The 17,460-nt window shown below is 34.8% G+C and overlaps 1 pseudogene; it reads right to left on the reverse strand.

The window, feature by feature from the left end:
* Window positions 1-353: 353 nt before the first annotated feature.
* LOC150001640 (serpin B6 pseudogene) lies at window positions 354-13,141 on the reverse strand (annotated as a pseudogene).
* Window positions 13,142-17,460: the final 4,319 nt, after the last annotated feature.

The raw sequence follows: 17,460 nt of genomic DNA on the forward strand, positions 1-17,460 counted from the left end.
GTGCCAGACTCACTCAGTCTGAGACAAATGAAAATATCTTTCACTAGTTCTATCCTATTTGATTAACAGCACAACTTTGCTTTTTAGAGATAAATGATTCCATCAATTCTATCCTCTTTCCCAACATTGTATATATTACAATTATATTGATTTTTAATTTTTGCTGAATACAGCATCTCTCTAGAATTTAAATGATGAAGCTCTTTCCTTGCATTTTTAAAATTCCATCAGTAGTGACCAGTCAGTGTCATTATTTTTTTGACTTATACTATTTATTACAATATCATTATTATTATTATTTTTTTTTTTTCTGAATGTGAGACTTCAAAAGTAGGCCCTTTATTTTTGGATTGTCACCAAAGGTTACTTTGAATTTCAGGTACATTGTAAGGTGTCACTAGAATTTTAGTGAATACATTTTTATGTAGGTCATATTAAAGGAAGTTTTCTTAAACAACATTTGCACAGGTTTCTCCTCATTCTTGTTGACTTTAAATGGTCTTTCCTTGGTCTGCTGTTTGTTAAGCTGATTATCCTAGTTTCCTTTGAAGTACATGGCTTTCACAAGAACCAGACAAGTAACCCGAGTAACTGAATTCGGAGACAGCAACTCTGTAATTTTACCTTCTATCTTGTTAGCTCCCCAAGTGTTGACATGTTTTCTAGCCCCCTCTGTAGCTTTGAAGAAGTTGAGCTCTTCCATCTCTGCTTGGTAGAATTTGTGGCAGGAATCTTTGAAAGGAATTTAAATCATACAACTTTTCTCCAAAGATCCTGTTGGCAGTTCTAAGCAAATAATGCATGCCAGTCCTGTGAACTTCGGTGAGAAGTGATTGGAAATCTCCACCTCGCCATCAATTTTTCTTTAAAAAAGTGCCTGAACAATCTGAGCCATGATGTTTTCCTTTGCCCCTTTGAAGATCATGACCAGGGCAGTGGAGATGCTCATGGGCAAGAAAAACATGTTTTTCCAATTATATTTACCCAGCTTTTTCAAAAGGTTTAAGGCAAAAGTGCCATTTGCTTTTACAGAGTATCCACAATGGTGAGTCCCTGAGTGTGGATGATGCAGCAGGAATTAGTGGACCAGCAGTAGACAGTATCACAATTTTATATACAAAATCAGCACATGCTTAATTAACTTTCCAGACATTCTTTAATAGAAAATCAATGTAAACTGCTGCTGTAGATTTGCCTTAAGAGAAGAATCTAATGATTTAGTAAATAAGGTTATTAAATTAAAATTTAAGAAGTTATATATTTTTCCTATGAAATTAATAATTCTGTTGAAATCAATGGGACTGTATTGGAATCTGGTTTGCCAAAATATCTGGGATATATTTGCTATGTAATGTTAAATACAAAAAATAAAATAAATAAAAAAGAAAGAAAAAATATTCTAGTATTATTTTATGTTGAATAAATTAATTGTGTTATTTATTTGTTCATTGACTACAGAAAAATCTGCCCTGAATTAAAAACAAATGAATTGTTAAGATAAGAGGCGAGAGTGTGAGATAGAGGAGAAGCAGTGAGAGCGAGATCAGCAGAAATAGGTATCAGAAAACTTTGTCCAAGCCCCAATTCTGCAACTCAAGTAAACGATCTTCTTTTTAATTATAAATCTAAGGCTTGGGTCAAATAATACCTAAGGCTCCTTTGAGAACCTTAGTAGCACTCAAGCTAAAATACTTTAAATTGACAACAGTTTTATAATTCTTATTAAATATGGAGAGAGTAAGCAAAGACATAGATATTTTACCCAAAAACTTGCCTGGGAGATAAAATTAACCATCAATTTATTAAAATGTTAACTATAAAGAATTATGCATCATAGAAATTTAGTTTTGTGACCATCTCTCACATATCACTGCTCCCTTGTCCCATGCTGGGTAATTGTTCTAGAATTGACTCAGGAAAGATTACTACCTACTGTATTATCCATATCACTTCCTATAGCACCTGCATTTTTCTTGGAATGTGTCAATCCAAATGTAGATCATACCTGACCCTGATCTGTTTGTAGTACTGATATGGTCATAGCCTGGGGTGCAGTTGCAATAGGCCACAAACATATAAAAGTTTTTATTTTTTTCCTGGTAGTTATGCAAAGGATGATTTAATCACTGGACTGGTCACTAATGTACAACCAAATGAGATTTCTTGAAAAACAGAATTTCCTTAATGGATTCTTGGTTGTAAATGAACTCACCAATTTCCGGTTAGGATTGACTTTTGCCACAAAGCCTTAACACTCAAGATCCTCATAAAAATTTTTTTTAATGTGCTATGATAGAGTGGACAATTACAGATTGTCCAGATTCTGTGTAGAGGAAGTACAAGTAAAGGAAAAAATGATGACCAGAACATAGGAAGCACATCAATTCAAATTTGGTGAGTTGTGCTTGTTATTCCTGTAATATTGCTGATGTTTTGAGAGGAAGAAGCACATATCTTGGAGAGAAATCTGTAATTCTATGGGAGGTGTTTTCAATATTTTTCATGTGTTTTAACTATCTGCTTAGCAACATTTTCATGAAAAAGTGGGACTATTTAAGGATTTTTATCACTGGTATCTCAATACATTTTATTTGTAGGAAGAAGAAACTGTAATGAGAACAAGGCTATGATTGGTAAATAAGAGTGAGCAGTCACTCATTTCAGGCAAAATGAGGACATGTTTTGTATTTTTGTAGTTGGCACAGTGACTTTGTTTTTTACTGGACTTAGCTAAAATAATGAAGTGGCCTTGTTTTGTCTCCCTTTCTCATGGACTTAGAGTAACCTAGTCTGAGATTGGTATTCTTTGAGATTATTTTTGCTCAATAGGAGCATTGCCTGGCTTAGTGATATTAGGCTTGATTCTGAATGTCAGAGGCTGTCTTTTTTTCTTTTTTCTTTTCTTTCTTAACAGTAATATGACATTTTCTGCTTTTCACTTATTAATTACGTGGGAGAAATTGTTTTGTTTGGTTTGCTGGAGTCTCAAAATCAACATAACAGAGTAGGAATATTTTATGTTATATAGAACCTGGTAAATGAGGAAAATATTTTGGTTTATATCTTCACCTTCCCTCTGCTTTCCTTAGTCTATAGATGCCCTCTAGGTATGGCCTGTCATCATGGATTCCTACCCATACCATGGCATATAAATCAATAATTATAGCACTTAATTGAATAGATACAACTTCTTATATTGTAGGTACATCATTTTTTTGCTAACTCAGTTTCACTGACATTCATTCTAAGTGTTCTTTACACTCAGACAAAAATTCCCTTCCATCTATGGTTTCTAGTTGAAGTTTGCCAACTGAAGGAACCCAAGTGTGATCTGCAAAGCAGAAGAGACACAGCTGGACAGTTATGCTCTAAATGTGGCTGCACATCCACAGGAGGTTCTCAGCATGTACTTGAGAACGACATACTTTGCTGCTGCACAATGAGAAAATTAGTGGATGCTTTTCAGGTATTCTTGAGAATTGCAGCAGTTTTTCTTTAAGACTTTAAGAACCACCTACTTTCTGTGCTTCAAACTCAGATCTTCAATATCTCCGTTTCTCCCTTTTCAGTTACAGTTTCTTAGCCTTGGTTCTCCCAATTCTGCTAACAGTCCTATGAGCCCTAATTCTTATATTATAGCCTCTGTTCCAAATCCTTAAAGTGGCTCTGTGTTCTTGACTCAATCCAAATTAATATAATGCTCACTGACATTCCACTGTTTTCAGGTAGATTAATCCTTATACCCCATTTTATTCAATGTCCTCTATATAGTTCATTGTGTCATGTACATATTGATAATACATATATATGTCATAGGTTGGACACATCTGCTAATAACCTCTGACCAAAGGTGAATCAAAAGATTTTGTTTAGATGTTATTAAATGTATTGACAACAGTATTATGATTTTGATACCCTTTAAGGATTAAAAATAGGTTAGTTGAGATATGCAATTTGACTCTGAAATGTTCATACACAAAATGTAAAGTATAAAATTTCAGTATTAATTGAATATACTTATTAATTTTACTCCCTCACAAATCCTGATTAACATGATAGTAAATGTTTAAATATATAAGGTTAGGATGAACATAAGACAGAAAAAATTGTTTGATATAACAGAGTCAAGAAAACAATGAGAAAAAAGAGATTCAATCCCCAAAAGTTCTGGAATTGGTATCTCAAGTATGTGTGGAAGTGGGTTGACTATAAAGAGGATGTTAGTAGAGAAAAGAATAGTTAAGGGTCTATTTATAAAGCATATAATTTCCCAAATTCTTTTTTTCCTACTAAAAGTAGCCAGGTGACAGTCCTATCATGGCAAATTAATAAATAAAGCCTTGCTCTCTGGAGAGAATAAAGCAGAGGATCTATGAATTGGGCTTTAACAGATACCAATGAGTGAAAAGTATTAAGTAAATGTATAGGTATTTATAGAAAAGTGTGAGACATCCCCCTGCCCAGCCATATTCCTTCTCTTGACTCTCAGAGCATTGGTTCCAGGCAGGATATTAAGTAGTCTTTGCAAAAACTGGCCACATCAAAAGGCAAAACACAAAGATCATGACATAGGAATTTCCAGTGAAAGTGGTCAGGTCAGATCATACTTTAATGAAATTCACAGTTGATTATTCACATCCACATGCTCAGAAATTTCAAACTTCATCTTGATACCCTACTCTTGAATATAAGCAGACATTAATGATGGACAGATATCTGAGGAAATTCCTTAATATGGAATTCAGTGAACAAAACAAACAAGTGATCAGAGAAAACAAAATATGCAGGAAAAAGTAAACTTCAAAAAAGAAATTATTAATATCCTTAGAGAGATTTTTGTCTCATCACTCATGAGTGGCCAAACTTTGCAGCCACATTTAAAAGGCAGGTAACTGCCGCTAAAGAAGAGATCAGTGCATGATTCTAAGTCTACAAGAACAGATGGAATGCATACTAGGCTCAAGAGGAACAATGAAAAGAGTGCCCCTTACAATGCCTTAGTTGTCATAGCCAGCAGATCCACTATGCAGCCCATGTGGGTGATATTACTACACACAACCCACTTCATGCTCCATAGGGTCTGAAATACAGAAGGATGAGGATATTCCCTGGGCCACTGACACATGCACTGAAGAAGAACAAAAGAGTACCTATTGAGTAGGAAACAGGGATAGTCCCACACAATGAGATAAGCCTAGCATAGACTGTGAGGTTCCTTTATCTCTTGAAGCAGTGTTCCAGGTCCAAAGCCCATTCTTACATGGCCAGGTGAAGATCAAAAGACTTTGTGCAAAACAGAGTACTGTTGAAAAGGAACATTCAGATAAGAAAAGAAAATAATAGGGACATTCTAAAAGTTCAACATCCAAATAATAGTTCTATGACAGAAGAAGAAAGGAAATTGTCAAATAAGTCTTTTAAGAAAATTTTCAGTTAACTAAAGGACTTGTTTTCAGATTTAAAAAGCTCATCAGATGCCAGCACAGTGGATAAAAGTATATTTCCAACAATGCATGTCATGGTAAAGTTTTTAAAACAGCTTGGAGCAAACAGACAATTCTATATATTCCCAAAGTTGGAAAAATTCACACCTATACAAAACAATCAAGAATCAGCATGGCTTCTGACTTCTCAATGGCAACACAGGGAGCTAGTAGACAATGGAGAAATAAATACAGTATTAAGGAAATTATATATATGTATAATATTATTTGTACAGATATTAATTAGATATTTGATATTATATTTATATAGTATATAAATGTATAGATATGTATTTAACAGATACCCAACACAGAACACTTAAAGAAGTATAAAAACAACTGAGTTCCAAATCTCAACTATATGTTTATTTTACATTAATGCAATTCTCAATTAAAATGTTTCTTGTACATTAATATCATTTTCAAATAAAATGACAATGTATGGAACATGTGAGCAGAATATGGAAGATATAGTGGAAACTGATATTTTCTAAGGAAAATTATTATATATGGTACACCTATTCTATGGAAAACCATTATAATCTTAAAACCTTAGAGGTGTCCCTAAATTGAAATCAAAGAAAGAAAGCTGAAAACATGATTAAAATTAGTATTGTTTAAAAAAAGGGCTTAAATTCTTTAAAACAGTTTTCCAAAAAAACTCTTTCCCAAACTGTTTTACACTATTCTTTAGTCAAACAAGTTCTCACAGAAAATACACATAGGCATTTGAGCCTGCTTTAAGATATATCATATCATAGTAATTCTTATGTGATAAAATCTTTTACTTGATGCCAGGCAGAATAATTATCACTCAATATTAATAGCTATTACTATTCATAACTTCTAAACTGCTTCAAACCAATATAAAAAATAAATGACTTTTAGGGAAAGAAAGGAAGATGGATAAACATTAACTCTTTTAATAAACAATTTTCCCCCCAGAGATTTTCCTATAGTTAAATTTGCCCTGGCTTACATAAAGGAGGACTGTCTAGATTCTAAGTTATGATCAAATTTAGGATATTACAACTATATTTTTTCCAAAAAAAAAAAAAAGTCTGCTGGGTTTGCTGTAGTTTAGGCACTTTAAAGGCTTATTATTATTTTTTTTCATTACATTTTTGTTCAGGCTTCATTGTTCCCAAAAATTATCTCTGCTTTTAAGAGTTACAGTTAATAAACCAAATGCCCAGAGCAAGCCATAAAATCAATCACTGTGAAGATCAAGAAAAATACATTTCCTGCTCTAGGTTTCTAGTTTAGATCCAGACTTGGAGTATGTGAATCATAACATTGGAAATTCCATATATTTCTTGCAAACATGTCTTCTTGAAGGTTAATCTGAAGCTTGGGCAGGGAGTCCGTTTTGCAGAAAATATATAACAGCTTTCCCTCTCCCTTTCCTCTGTGCTGAGCAAATACTCCCTGAAAACACTTGAAATCCAAATACCCACTCACAGTATTTAGTATAGAGAAAGTGACACAAACAAAACAAACAGCAGCAACAACAAAACATAGGGAAAAACAAAACTGTTGTCCCCAGATAGAATATGGAATTTACTTAATGAATCCCTAGGTGAGTCATGGTGTTAATGAAAACCTATAAGTCTTACAAGTATCATCATATTATTGATGCATCTTAAGAGATTTTCAAAATCTTTTCATTTAAAAATTTAATAGAAAAATCCCCCAAAATATTTCCTAGTAGGCAGTATGAATAGCAGAGTCTTGTTAAAGCACTGGCGGTGTGGGGGCTGCATGTGAGCAAAGGAATTGAAGGTGTTTGTGAGCTCTGCGTTCTTATTGCCTCTCCAAGTTTTACTCTGACAGATGTGGTATCTACATGGGCCTTAGGCAAATATTGAAGAATGTCAGGTTTATTTTCTCCTTGATTCTGTCCACTTCTGCCTCCTTGTACTGCTTCTCCCCCCTTCTCCTTGAAAATCACGATTCCACAGTTGCTTTTGCATTTCTCAGGGACACTCTGATGGTGGTTTTTGACACTTGATAATTCTACACAGCCCACCATATATGAAAAGAGATGTGTTCATCTCGAAAGTAAGGATTCCATTCAATCCCCACTCAAACTTTTAAATTCCTCCTTTTTTCCTGCAAACATGTACAGATTTGATCAAGTTTTACAGTGGCTTTCTGTCTTATCCTCCTGTATTAGACTCCAAAGAACAATAGCCAAAACCCAAAGAAATATGTCATATTGTCCTCTATACTAGAGCAGTGTCACCTCCGAGACTTTTAGCTGTCTGATGTCAGAGATTTTAGCATATTCATCCTTGTATACCCCTCATTATCTCCAACAGTGTTTTGGGACTAGTAAGCACTCAAATAGATATATGTGAAATTAGTATGAATTTAAAATAATGAAATAATATCCCCATAGAGATTTTAGAGGAAACAGATGATCTTTGGCATCTGTCATTTAGATCCATTTTGATCATTTTCAAACTATTCTTTGGCCGCTTTACTGGTCAATTTCATACTGTCAGAATAGACAAATGTGGTGACTGATCTGCTCTGGTGATTGATTCACAGAGGCTTCCACATGCCTATTAGTCCTCTTGCAACATTTCGCCCCACTGTGCTTATCAGCCCTGATTTTCTCCTTGACCTCATCCTGCTTCTTTGTTCCTTTTTTATGAAGTACATGAACTGCTTTCTGTACTCATTCTTTGTTGTGTTCCATTTATTAACTTCTGGGAAATCCTGTGTTCATATGGCATCAGCAAAAAAAAAAAAAAAGAAAAGTACAATGAGGCAGACCACATGATAAATAGTTCTAAATAGTTCTGCAGTTAATGACATGTCTTATATGAAGCATTAGACATTATATTGTGTCGTTTGTGAGGGCACAATCTCCAGGGAAATTGCTACTCTGAACGACAGTTAATAAATATGAGTGGTGTAGGCTTCTGCCACAAAACTAGTAACCCTTCAGGGTATCTGTTAACAAATACACTTTGGAGGACACTGTGAGAAACACTGTGAAGGGAACCATTGCTTAAGTGGAGTTTGTCCTTATTTTCCTTGGGAAAGAAGGATTTCCAGGAAGTTTGATAGGATTGCCATTTCCCGTTTCACTGTCATGACGAACTTAGGGAGATACCATCCCGGATGCAGGTGTCCAGGTCAAAGAGAATAAAAGGGAAGTTCAAAAGCACTCCTCCCATAGTTGCTGATCTTATATCTCTACTAGTACCTCATGGGAAGTTCCGTGTGAGCATATGCTGGAAATTAGTCAAAACCTAAATTTCATGCACCACAAATGAAATAGAAAAAAAGAAAAAGAAAGAAAAATATTTCTCAAAAAAGTGCATTTATATTTAAAAATACTATAATGTTTACTTAAAATCTGTAAATGGATAGATCTGATGTTAAATATTCTACACATACACACTACACACATGCATACATACACACACACATACAAATGAGAGTCAGAGGAAACTTGGAGGTGATGCATATGTTTACTATCTTGATTGTGATAATGGTTTCATGGACATATGTCCAAACTCATCAAATTGTATAAATGAAATGTGTGCAACTTCTCTGTGTATCAATTATAATTTGGTAAAGTTTTTTCAACATTTATAAAGAAATTCAAAAAAATTATTTTTAAAATACTAATTTTATTTTGAAATAATTTTAAACTTACTGAAAAGAAGCAAGAAAGATGCAAAGAACACCTGTGCACCATAAATCTGCAGATCTTTTAAAGTTTCATTTCAATCACATCCTTTATAATAAAAGCATCTAAGCCAGGATTACACTTGTACCCGATTTTCATATCTTTCCAGTCAGCTTCATTCAGGAACTTTCTCAATCTTTCTTTGATTTCATGACCTTTATAGTTGTCTAGATTGCGAGGCTGTCACTTTGTAGAATATTTGGCCAGTGGGAACCCTTTAGTATTGATTTATAGATCCTTTAGTAATGCTCCCACTTTTCTTTGAATTCTTTCTTACTATCCATCCCAACAAGATATTTCTGGCTTGTATTATACTTTTTTTTTTTTGGTCCCAGCCCTGAAATCAGCTATTTCTCTTATAGTCTTGGGCCCTTTTTAGTCAAGAGTGGTATTTAGAAGTTGAGAAGCCAAATGAACACTAGATGTGTCCATTATTTATGCGGTGTTACAATGCTGAAGTCTTATAATATTGGTATCTTCGTTCTGTCAGTGAGAGACTTAGACCCATTATTTTAAATATATTTACATATTGGATAAATCCCCTATGTGTAGCTAATCTTCCAAGACTATAAGGCTGCCCTAACCACCATACTCGCTGCTGCATTTCACATAAACCCCATGCTTGTCACCATCACTTTCTCCCTAATGTCTTTCAAGGAGAAAGAGGAGAAAAGAAGAGAGGTGCAGTGAAGAAAGGATTAAATACAGGAGAGAAGAGAAAAAACAATGTTCATATTTTAAACTCCAATAGTACCACAGAATGGATTGAAACATTTTAGACTCTGAAATTTAGGTAACAAGAACAGAGGTGTTCTATAATTATTAAACTCTACATTTACATACTTGAAATCCTGCCATAACAAAAATTCCTAAAACATAAAAAGTTATTTTCTAAATTCTATCCATTTATTGAATATCTTTGAAAAGAAAACCTAAGTAGATATACCTAATATCCCAGACAAAATTTCTTAAGTATGATGTTTTCTAGTTATAACTTTTTATACTATATATTAAAAATATTATAAAAATGTCTTTGACTTTTATTTGTCCAAGAAACATATTATCAAACCCCCACCATTTATCTGTAAATACAGCTTTCAATGATTCCATTATCTACCACTGGCAAGTCTTAGAATTGACACATTCACTAGTCTTCAAAAGACACATGATGAGCACAAGCTCGAGTCTGATCAGTCAGTGAACTAAATATAAAAGGAATGTTCTATAAAGTGCCATTTAGATTCCAGTGTAATAGAGATGTAATGCATATGTCAAGTTATTGAGTTGTCAACTTAAATAGAAGCCAGTGTGTCATCCAGTAATTATTGCTATTTAGGCCTAAGACATTAGTGCTAATATTAGCATGTGAGTGTTAAGTATGCAGAGTACAAAAGGGAAAAGAAGAGATTATATGAAGTAAACCCTAAAGAGCTCATTATGTTACCAAAGACCACAATCTATCCTTTAAATATGTGCAGATATTTTAATATCAGGGGAATTCTTATAAGAATATAACCCCCATTTGGAGGGAAAAAGACAACCAGGTGCAAACATTTACCTGTAATTTCAGGAAAATTTTAGAAAGTTATCATTATTCTACATAAGTAAATTGCTTGTGAAAATCATCAGGAGTCTATTTGAAATTAAATTTGGTGGTTCAGATTCTAGTTGCAATGATTTACTGACTGATATTTGTGAGAGCATGGTTTTTTGAAAAATCCCTGGGATAGAGTTTAATATTTAACTAGTATTTAAAACCTAAAATTTAGCTCTGTAGAACTTGCCTTCAGCTCTAAACCTTGCAATCAAATCCATATTTTACATACTGCATTATGTACATATTTTACATACATATATGCAAAATAAATATTAGGTCTCCCTTAAACATAGTGTATTGAATTTAAAAGCACAGCTCATTTTTAGTGTCATTGCTTCCAAATGATTAAAACCGGCTGTTTGTAAGTGCTTTTTACATATAAGCAGTCCATAAAAAGAAAAGAGAATTAAAAAACACACACTCTGGCATCCCTTTCTGGTCCATTCCTGAAGAATGTTAAATAAAAGGGTCCATGTGAAGATTAAGATAAAATCAAGCAGGACCAACACTGTCTCTCCTAATTCGCCATGCAGACAGCAGAATCAGCAGAAAAGACTGGACTGTTTCCAAATCCTTTTAAGTGCACACACTCTCTAGTGCACACACTCTCTAAAGCAGAAGGCATCTTTATGTGAACAGACACTCAACACACACATGCCAACACCCCAACCTGGCCTGAATTTTATACTAATGCATTAAAACCACACAGTGCGGAGCCACATTCTTTTAAAGGAAGGATTCTATGTATTTAACAGTAAGCAACACAAGGCAAAGAATAAGAAGCCAAACCCAGATTATAAGCAGTCAGATGTTGTTAGATTTCCTCCTTGGATATTTTCCATGTTATAAGGCATTGTCTCTACCAGCTCACATTTTTCCCTTCCTTCAAGCTTCAACTCAACCATATTCTCCTCTGGGAAACCTCCCTTTCTGCACCTCCCAAGATCACACTAAACATCATCTTTTTGTTTTAAAATAGCACCTTGAGTATACGCTTCTTTAGGAAAGTCTATCACTTCCTTTCAAATGCATAACTCTTTCACTAGACTATAAATTCCACCAGTGCTGAGTCAGCATTTTGTTTTTCTTCCCAATACCTATCACAGGAACAATGGTTAGACTAAAGATCAGATTTAAGGCTGTAGCTTTTCTCTTGGTCTTTGGTTAAAAAAAAAAAAAAAAAGGCCAAGTTTAGCTGGTTTCTCTTCCCTAAAGAAGTAGGGGGAGATTATAATCAGCCTTCAATTGTATTGCCTTCCCTCCTATTCTTACATAAAAACACTAAACCACATAAAAAGGGCAAAAAAAGTTGCAACTACAAGTTTGAACTTAATTGAAGAGTGTAATTTGGACATTTTTTAAAATAAAAAAAATGAGAAGCTTCACTCAGGCAATCTGCCCCTACTGATTTCCTGGTATTTAAAACTACTTGTGTAGCAATAGATATATTTGTTTATTCCACACCATTAAAAAGATGTTTAAGATGCAGAAGATTAAAATGCAAATAACTTTGGATAAATAGCCAGGTTATGGTTACTTTACTTCTATTTGAATAAAGTTGTGCGGTAGTATGCGAGTTCTAGTTTTGATAGGGAAGATGAGGTTAAAGTAGAATTTGGTTTTTTAAAGAAAGGTTTTCACAAAGAAGCAGTTAGGGTGGGGTCAGAGACACTTTTGGCCAATAATGTTTAATTTTAGCTGAGTAAAAAGGGCAAATCAACATTACGGTAAGAGATATTTCTTAGTTTTCTTTAGTTTTTAGTACTGCAGTCTGTGACAGCTAGAGAAAGTATCTTTAAGATTCGTCACATGGATAGAATGCCTCTAATTCTTATATTAATTTTTCTAATCTTATTTTATCCCATTGTTATACAACATTTTCTTTAATTGAAAACCCCATAATACAGATTAATAGTCACCGATGGACACTTTATTTTAGGGCTTATCTCAGATGGATTATATAATTAATCTTTTGTGCCTTTACATAACACTTCTTTTGATGTATAAATATTATTGTTGCTTCACAACTTTAAGTTTGGTTAACAAATATCTCAGAATTTTGCATATATATTCATTAGATTGATCTATAATTACCCTTGAGTATCTCATGTAATGTTTTGTTATAAAAATCATGCTGATGTTACAAAATAAAATGAGAAATCTTATCCATGCCTAGGAAAGTTTTAACAACATTGTAATTATTATTTTTTTTAATTTAATTACAATTTTTTCAATAATAGTGTTTTACTTACAGCACATTTCTTTTTTGGTAATTAATAGATTGAAGGTTTTTGTTTTTGTTTTTGTTTTTGTTATATTTTGTTTCTTACCTTCTATTGGAACAATTTTGGTCATTTCTACCTTGCTAAAAAAGTCGTATGTTTTCCTGGTGTTTCAGGTTCGTTACCATAGTAGGACTCAGTCATCTCGACTTTTACAAGTCTTATTTAATGGTGTTTAGGTATTTTTATTTTATGTATGTTTTCTCTCTTTGTTACCCTTATCTGACCTTGAAAATAATTTTCTGTAGACAGACCTGGCTCATCTCTTCACACGACCACATACAAATTACAACTAAAATATAGAATAACCATCACTCAGAACCATCAGAAATCAAGTTGAATGGAAGTCTGACAACTATAGATTTAAAGAAACCACTTCCATCCAGACTGGTAAGATGGGTGCGGACACAGAACAGGTTGGTCCCAATCCATGTGTGGTGGATAAAAATTGGAGAGGAATATCTTGGGAGCGAGGAGTCCCAGCCCTAAGCCAGGCTCCCCAGCCCAGACCAATGCCAGGATATTAGTCCCTACAACCTCTGGCTGCAAAAACCAGCAGGGATTGAGTTGGTAGAAGAAGCTGTTGGAGCCTCAAGCAGTTCCTCTTAAAGAACTCACACATGAACTCACCTACTCATACTTATTCCCTCTGAGCTCTAGTACTGAGGTATGGCTTGAAAGTCATTGGTGGTATACAGGGATAAACTAAAGTGTCTGCCATCAAGGCAAGCAGAGGCCATTGTCCTTTTACTAACACCCCACCCTCCCCACACACACACACAGAGCTGGCAAGCTGGTGCCACATCTGAGACTCCTTTTACCTGGCTAACACCTTGGAGATTCCAGGAGACTCTACCCCACTCAACTTACAGGCCCACCCAAGCTGCTTTTCCATATGAATGGGTGGCCTTGGCTCATGCTTCACAACATTCTAAATCCTATCAAGCAAGCAACAGCTGGCTTCAGTGAGCTGCAGACCTGGCATTACTAGCAGACAGTTTAGATTCACAGCTTGGCTTTACCTGGAAATCTCCAAGCCCAGTACAAGTAGCAGCCATCTCAGATTACTTTATAGCTCAGGCAGGGTGCCCAGGCAGAACACAGGTGGGGGCTGACCTTGGCTTGCACCACCCGCGAAACCCCAGGGCCAACACATTCAGTAGGCCACATTGGAGCATCACCACCCTGCCCTGCACAACTGATCCTCTACAGAGGGCGGAAGTTGATGGTCAGTGTCACAGCCAGTCCTTGCAGCTGACTGGCCTGGGTAAATCCCTCCCATTGACCTGCCAGTAGGAACCAAGGTTCAACTACCAGAGGAAGGCATACTAACCCACACAAAGGGCACACCTTGAGCACCCAACCTGGGTGATAGGGGAGGCTATGCCACTGGACCCTACAGAACACCTACTACATTAAGCCACACTGCTAAGACATTGAGTCAAAGCAGCTCTACCTAATACATAGAAACAAACACAGGGAGGTTGCCAAAATGAGACAAAGAAACATGGCCCAAATGAAAGAACAGATCAAAACTCCAGAAAAAGGGCTAAGCAAAATGGAGATAAGCAATCTATCAAATGCAGAGTTCAAAACACTGGTTATAAAGATGCTCAAAGAACTTAATGAGGACCTCAAGAGCATAGAAAAGATCCAGTCAGAAATGAAGGATACACTAATTGAGATAAAGAACAATTTACAGGGAAACAACAATAGAGTGAATGAAGCCAAGAATCAAATCAATGATTTGGAACATAAGGAACAAAAAACAACCAAGCAAAGCAATAAGAAGAAAAAAGAATCCCTGTGCCCCCTCCCCCTCAAAAGAGGATAGTACAAGCAGCTTCTGGGACAACTTCAAGAGGCTCAACATTGCATCATAGGGGTGCCAGGATGAGAAGAGAAAGAGCAAGGAATTTAAAACTTATTTGAAAAAATAATGAAAGAAAGCTTTCCTAATTTGGTGAAGGAAATAGACATCCAAGTCCAGTAAGCAAAGAAAGTCCCAAACAAGATGAATGCAAGAGGCCCACTCTAAGACACATCATAACTAAAATGCCAAAAGTTAAAGATAAAGAGAGAATCTTAAAGCAGCAGGAGAAAAGCTGTTAGTTACCTACAGGGAAGTTCCCATAAGACTGTCAGCTGATTTCTCAAAAGAAACTTTGCAGGCCAAATGGGATTGGCAGGATATATTCAAGGAAATTAAAAGCAGGTACCAATAGCCAAGATTGCTCTACCCAGCAAACCTATCATTTTTTAAAAGATTTACTTTATTTGTTTTTATAGAGAAGGGAAGGGAGGGAGAAAGAGAGGGAGAGAAACATTAATGTGTTGTTGACTCTTGCACACCCCCAAATGGGACCTGGCCTGCAACCCAGGCATGTGACCTGACTGGTAATCGAACCAGCGACCCTTTGGTTCACAGCCCAACACTCAATCCACTGAGCCACACCAGCCATGACCAGAGCTATCATTTAGAATCAAACAGCAGATAAAGAGCTCCCCAGACAAGAAAAAAATTAAGGAGTTCATCACCAAACATTATTATATAAAATGTTAAAGGGACTTACTTAAGAAAAAGAAGATCAAAGCTATGAACAATAAAATGGCAAAAAATTTAAATCTATCAACAATTGTATCTAAACAAACTAAGCAAACAAGAAGAATAGAGACAATTATGTATACAAAGAATATTTTGAAGGTTGCCAGATGGGAGGGGAACCAGGGAGAATGGTGAAGAGGTGAAGAGATTTCCACATTCGTCAAGTTTGATATGGTTATTCCAGTTTAATAGATAAAATAGGACTTTTATAATGAAATTAGGCACCATGGGAAAGCAATTTCAAAAGTTATAAGTATACTACACAACTTATTATCCAAATGACTGGACAAGTTTCTTAATAACTTTGTACCTCTGTTTCCTATCTGAACATGAGAGTAAATAACATATGTTATCTTAGAATCTGCTCCATGTAAAGAGCTTGGCAAATGGCCTGGCATAATGCTAACACTCGATAAGCATTAGCTACTTCTACTAAAGTAATGATAATAGACATAAACATTATAATAAAATATAAAATGGGAATAATACTGGATTGCATGGGAGAATGTCTGAATTTTATTCTTGACTCTGTTAAAAGTAGTTGATGAATCTGAAGCAAATGTATAAACCTTTCCAGAACTGAGTATAATCATGTGCAAGACAAGGATAATAAACAAAGTGATCTCTGAAATTTAGAGAATTGCTATTGTTATAGGGATTCATGTATTCATATTAATAACATCTTAATAAATAAAAACATTTTAGTCTCCTTTCAGCTATTTATCATTGCCAAATTCATTTAATTATGTATATATAATTTTATAATATATATAATTATATATACATACATATATATACGTATGTACATATATACAATACTATTTTCTGTTTTAAAGAAGAGAAAAAGATTAACCTAGAGAATTACACTAAGACTATTTCTCTGTTTTTGATTAATATGCTTTTCTGCTGAAAATATCTTAGAAAAGTAAATAAAAAACCTGATTATAATAACATAGTACATCACCTGGGCATTCTGGTAGAATGGACAATTCAAATGGAAAAAAATTCCATTACAGCTGTAAAGATGAGCAAAACCCGCCTTCTCAAAGATAAATAAATTTATATAGAGAGATATTTATCACCATTACTAATTTTTCCCTTACTTTATAAGCTGAAAACCGTGGAATAAAAATCATTGATACTTAAACTCTCTAGTCCCTGACTTGAAAAGACTGCTAAGGAGTCTTAGGTAACAATGAATAATTACAGCATCACTGTGTGCGGAAGCAAACTCCGCGAACTGTCATGTACAGACCTACTGTAAAAGTGAGGCTTCTAGTATTTATTATTTTATTTAAGAAATAAAGGCAGGTGTCATTGGGAGCTTGAAACAATATTCATGTCTGTGCAACTGCATTCTAATCACATTTAACAAATGACAAAAGCAGTCATTACCTGGAGCTTTTACTTGATGGCTTTGTACCTTCTGGGGACAGGAGATAAATGAAGGAAAGCTGACGCCTTCAGATGTTGTCTTGATTAGTGTTGACATTTTCCCCTGGCATTTGACAGCGGTTAATGAATTTAATTTAAACATGGAAACAGAAGATCAAAAAATACCTCTTAAAATTTTACTAGAAGGGATATCGAGGCACATCTATCACAAGCAGTAACAGAAAGTAAATCTAGTTTGCAAGATTCCAAATCACCACTACCATGTAACTCATATAATTTCACTTTTTAATTTTTAAATACAAACTGCTCAAAAGCAGAGCTTATAGAGAATACACTACATTAAATTGAAGTGTTTCCTATATAGATACATCACTCAGAGGGGCGTCCTTGTC

The sequence above is a fragment of the Furipterus horrens genome, unplaced genomic scaffold, assembly GCF_987537825.1.
Source record: "Furipterus horrens unplaced genomic scaffold, mFurHor1.1.pri manual_scaffold_9, whole genome shotgun sequence".
Taxonomy (NCBI): domain Eukaryota; kingdom Metazoa; phylum Chordata; class Mammalia; order Chiroptera; family Furipteridae; genus Furipterus; species Furipterus horrens.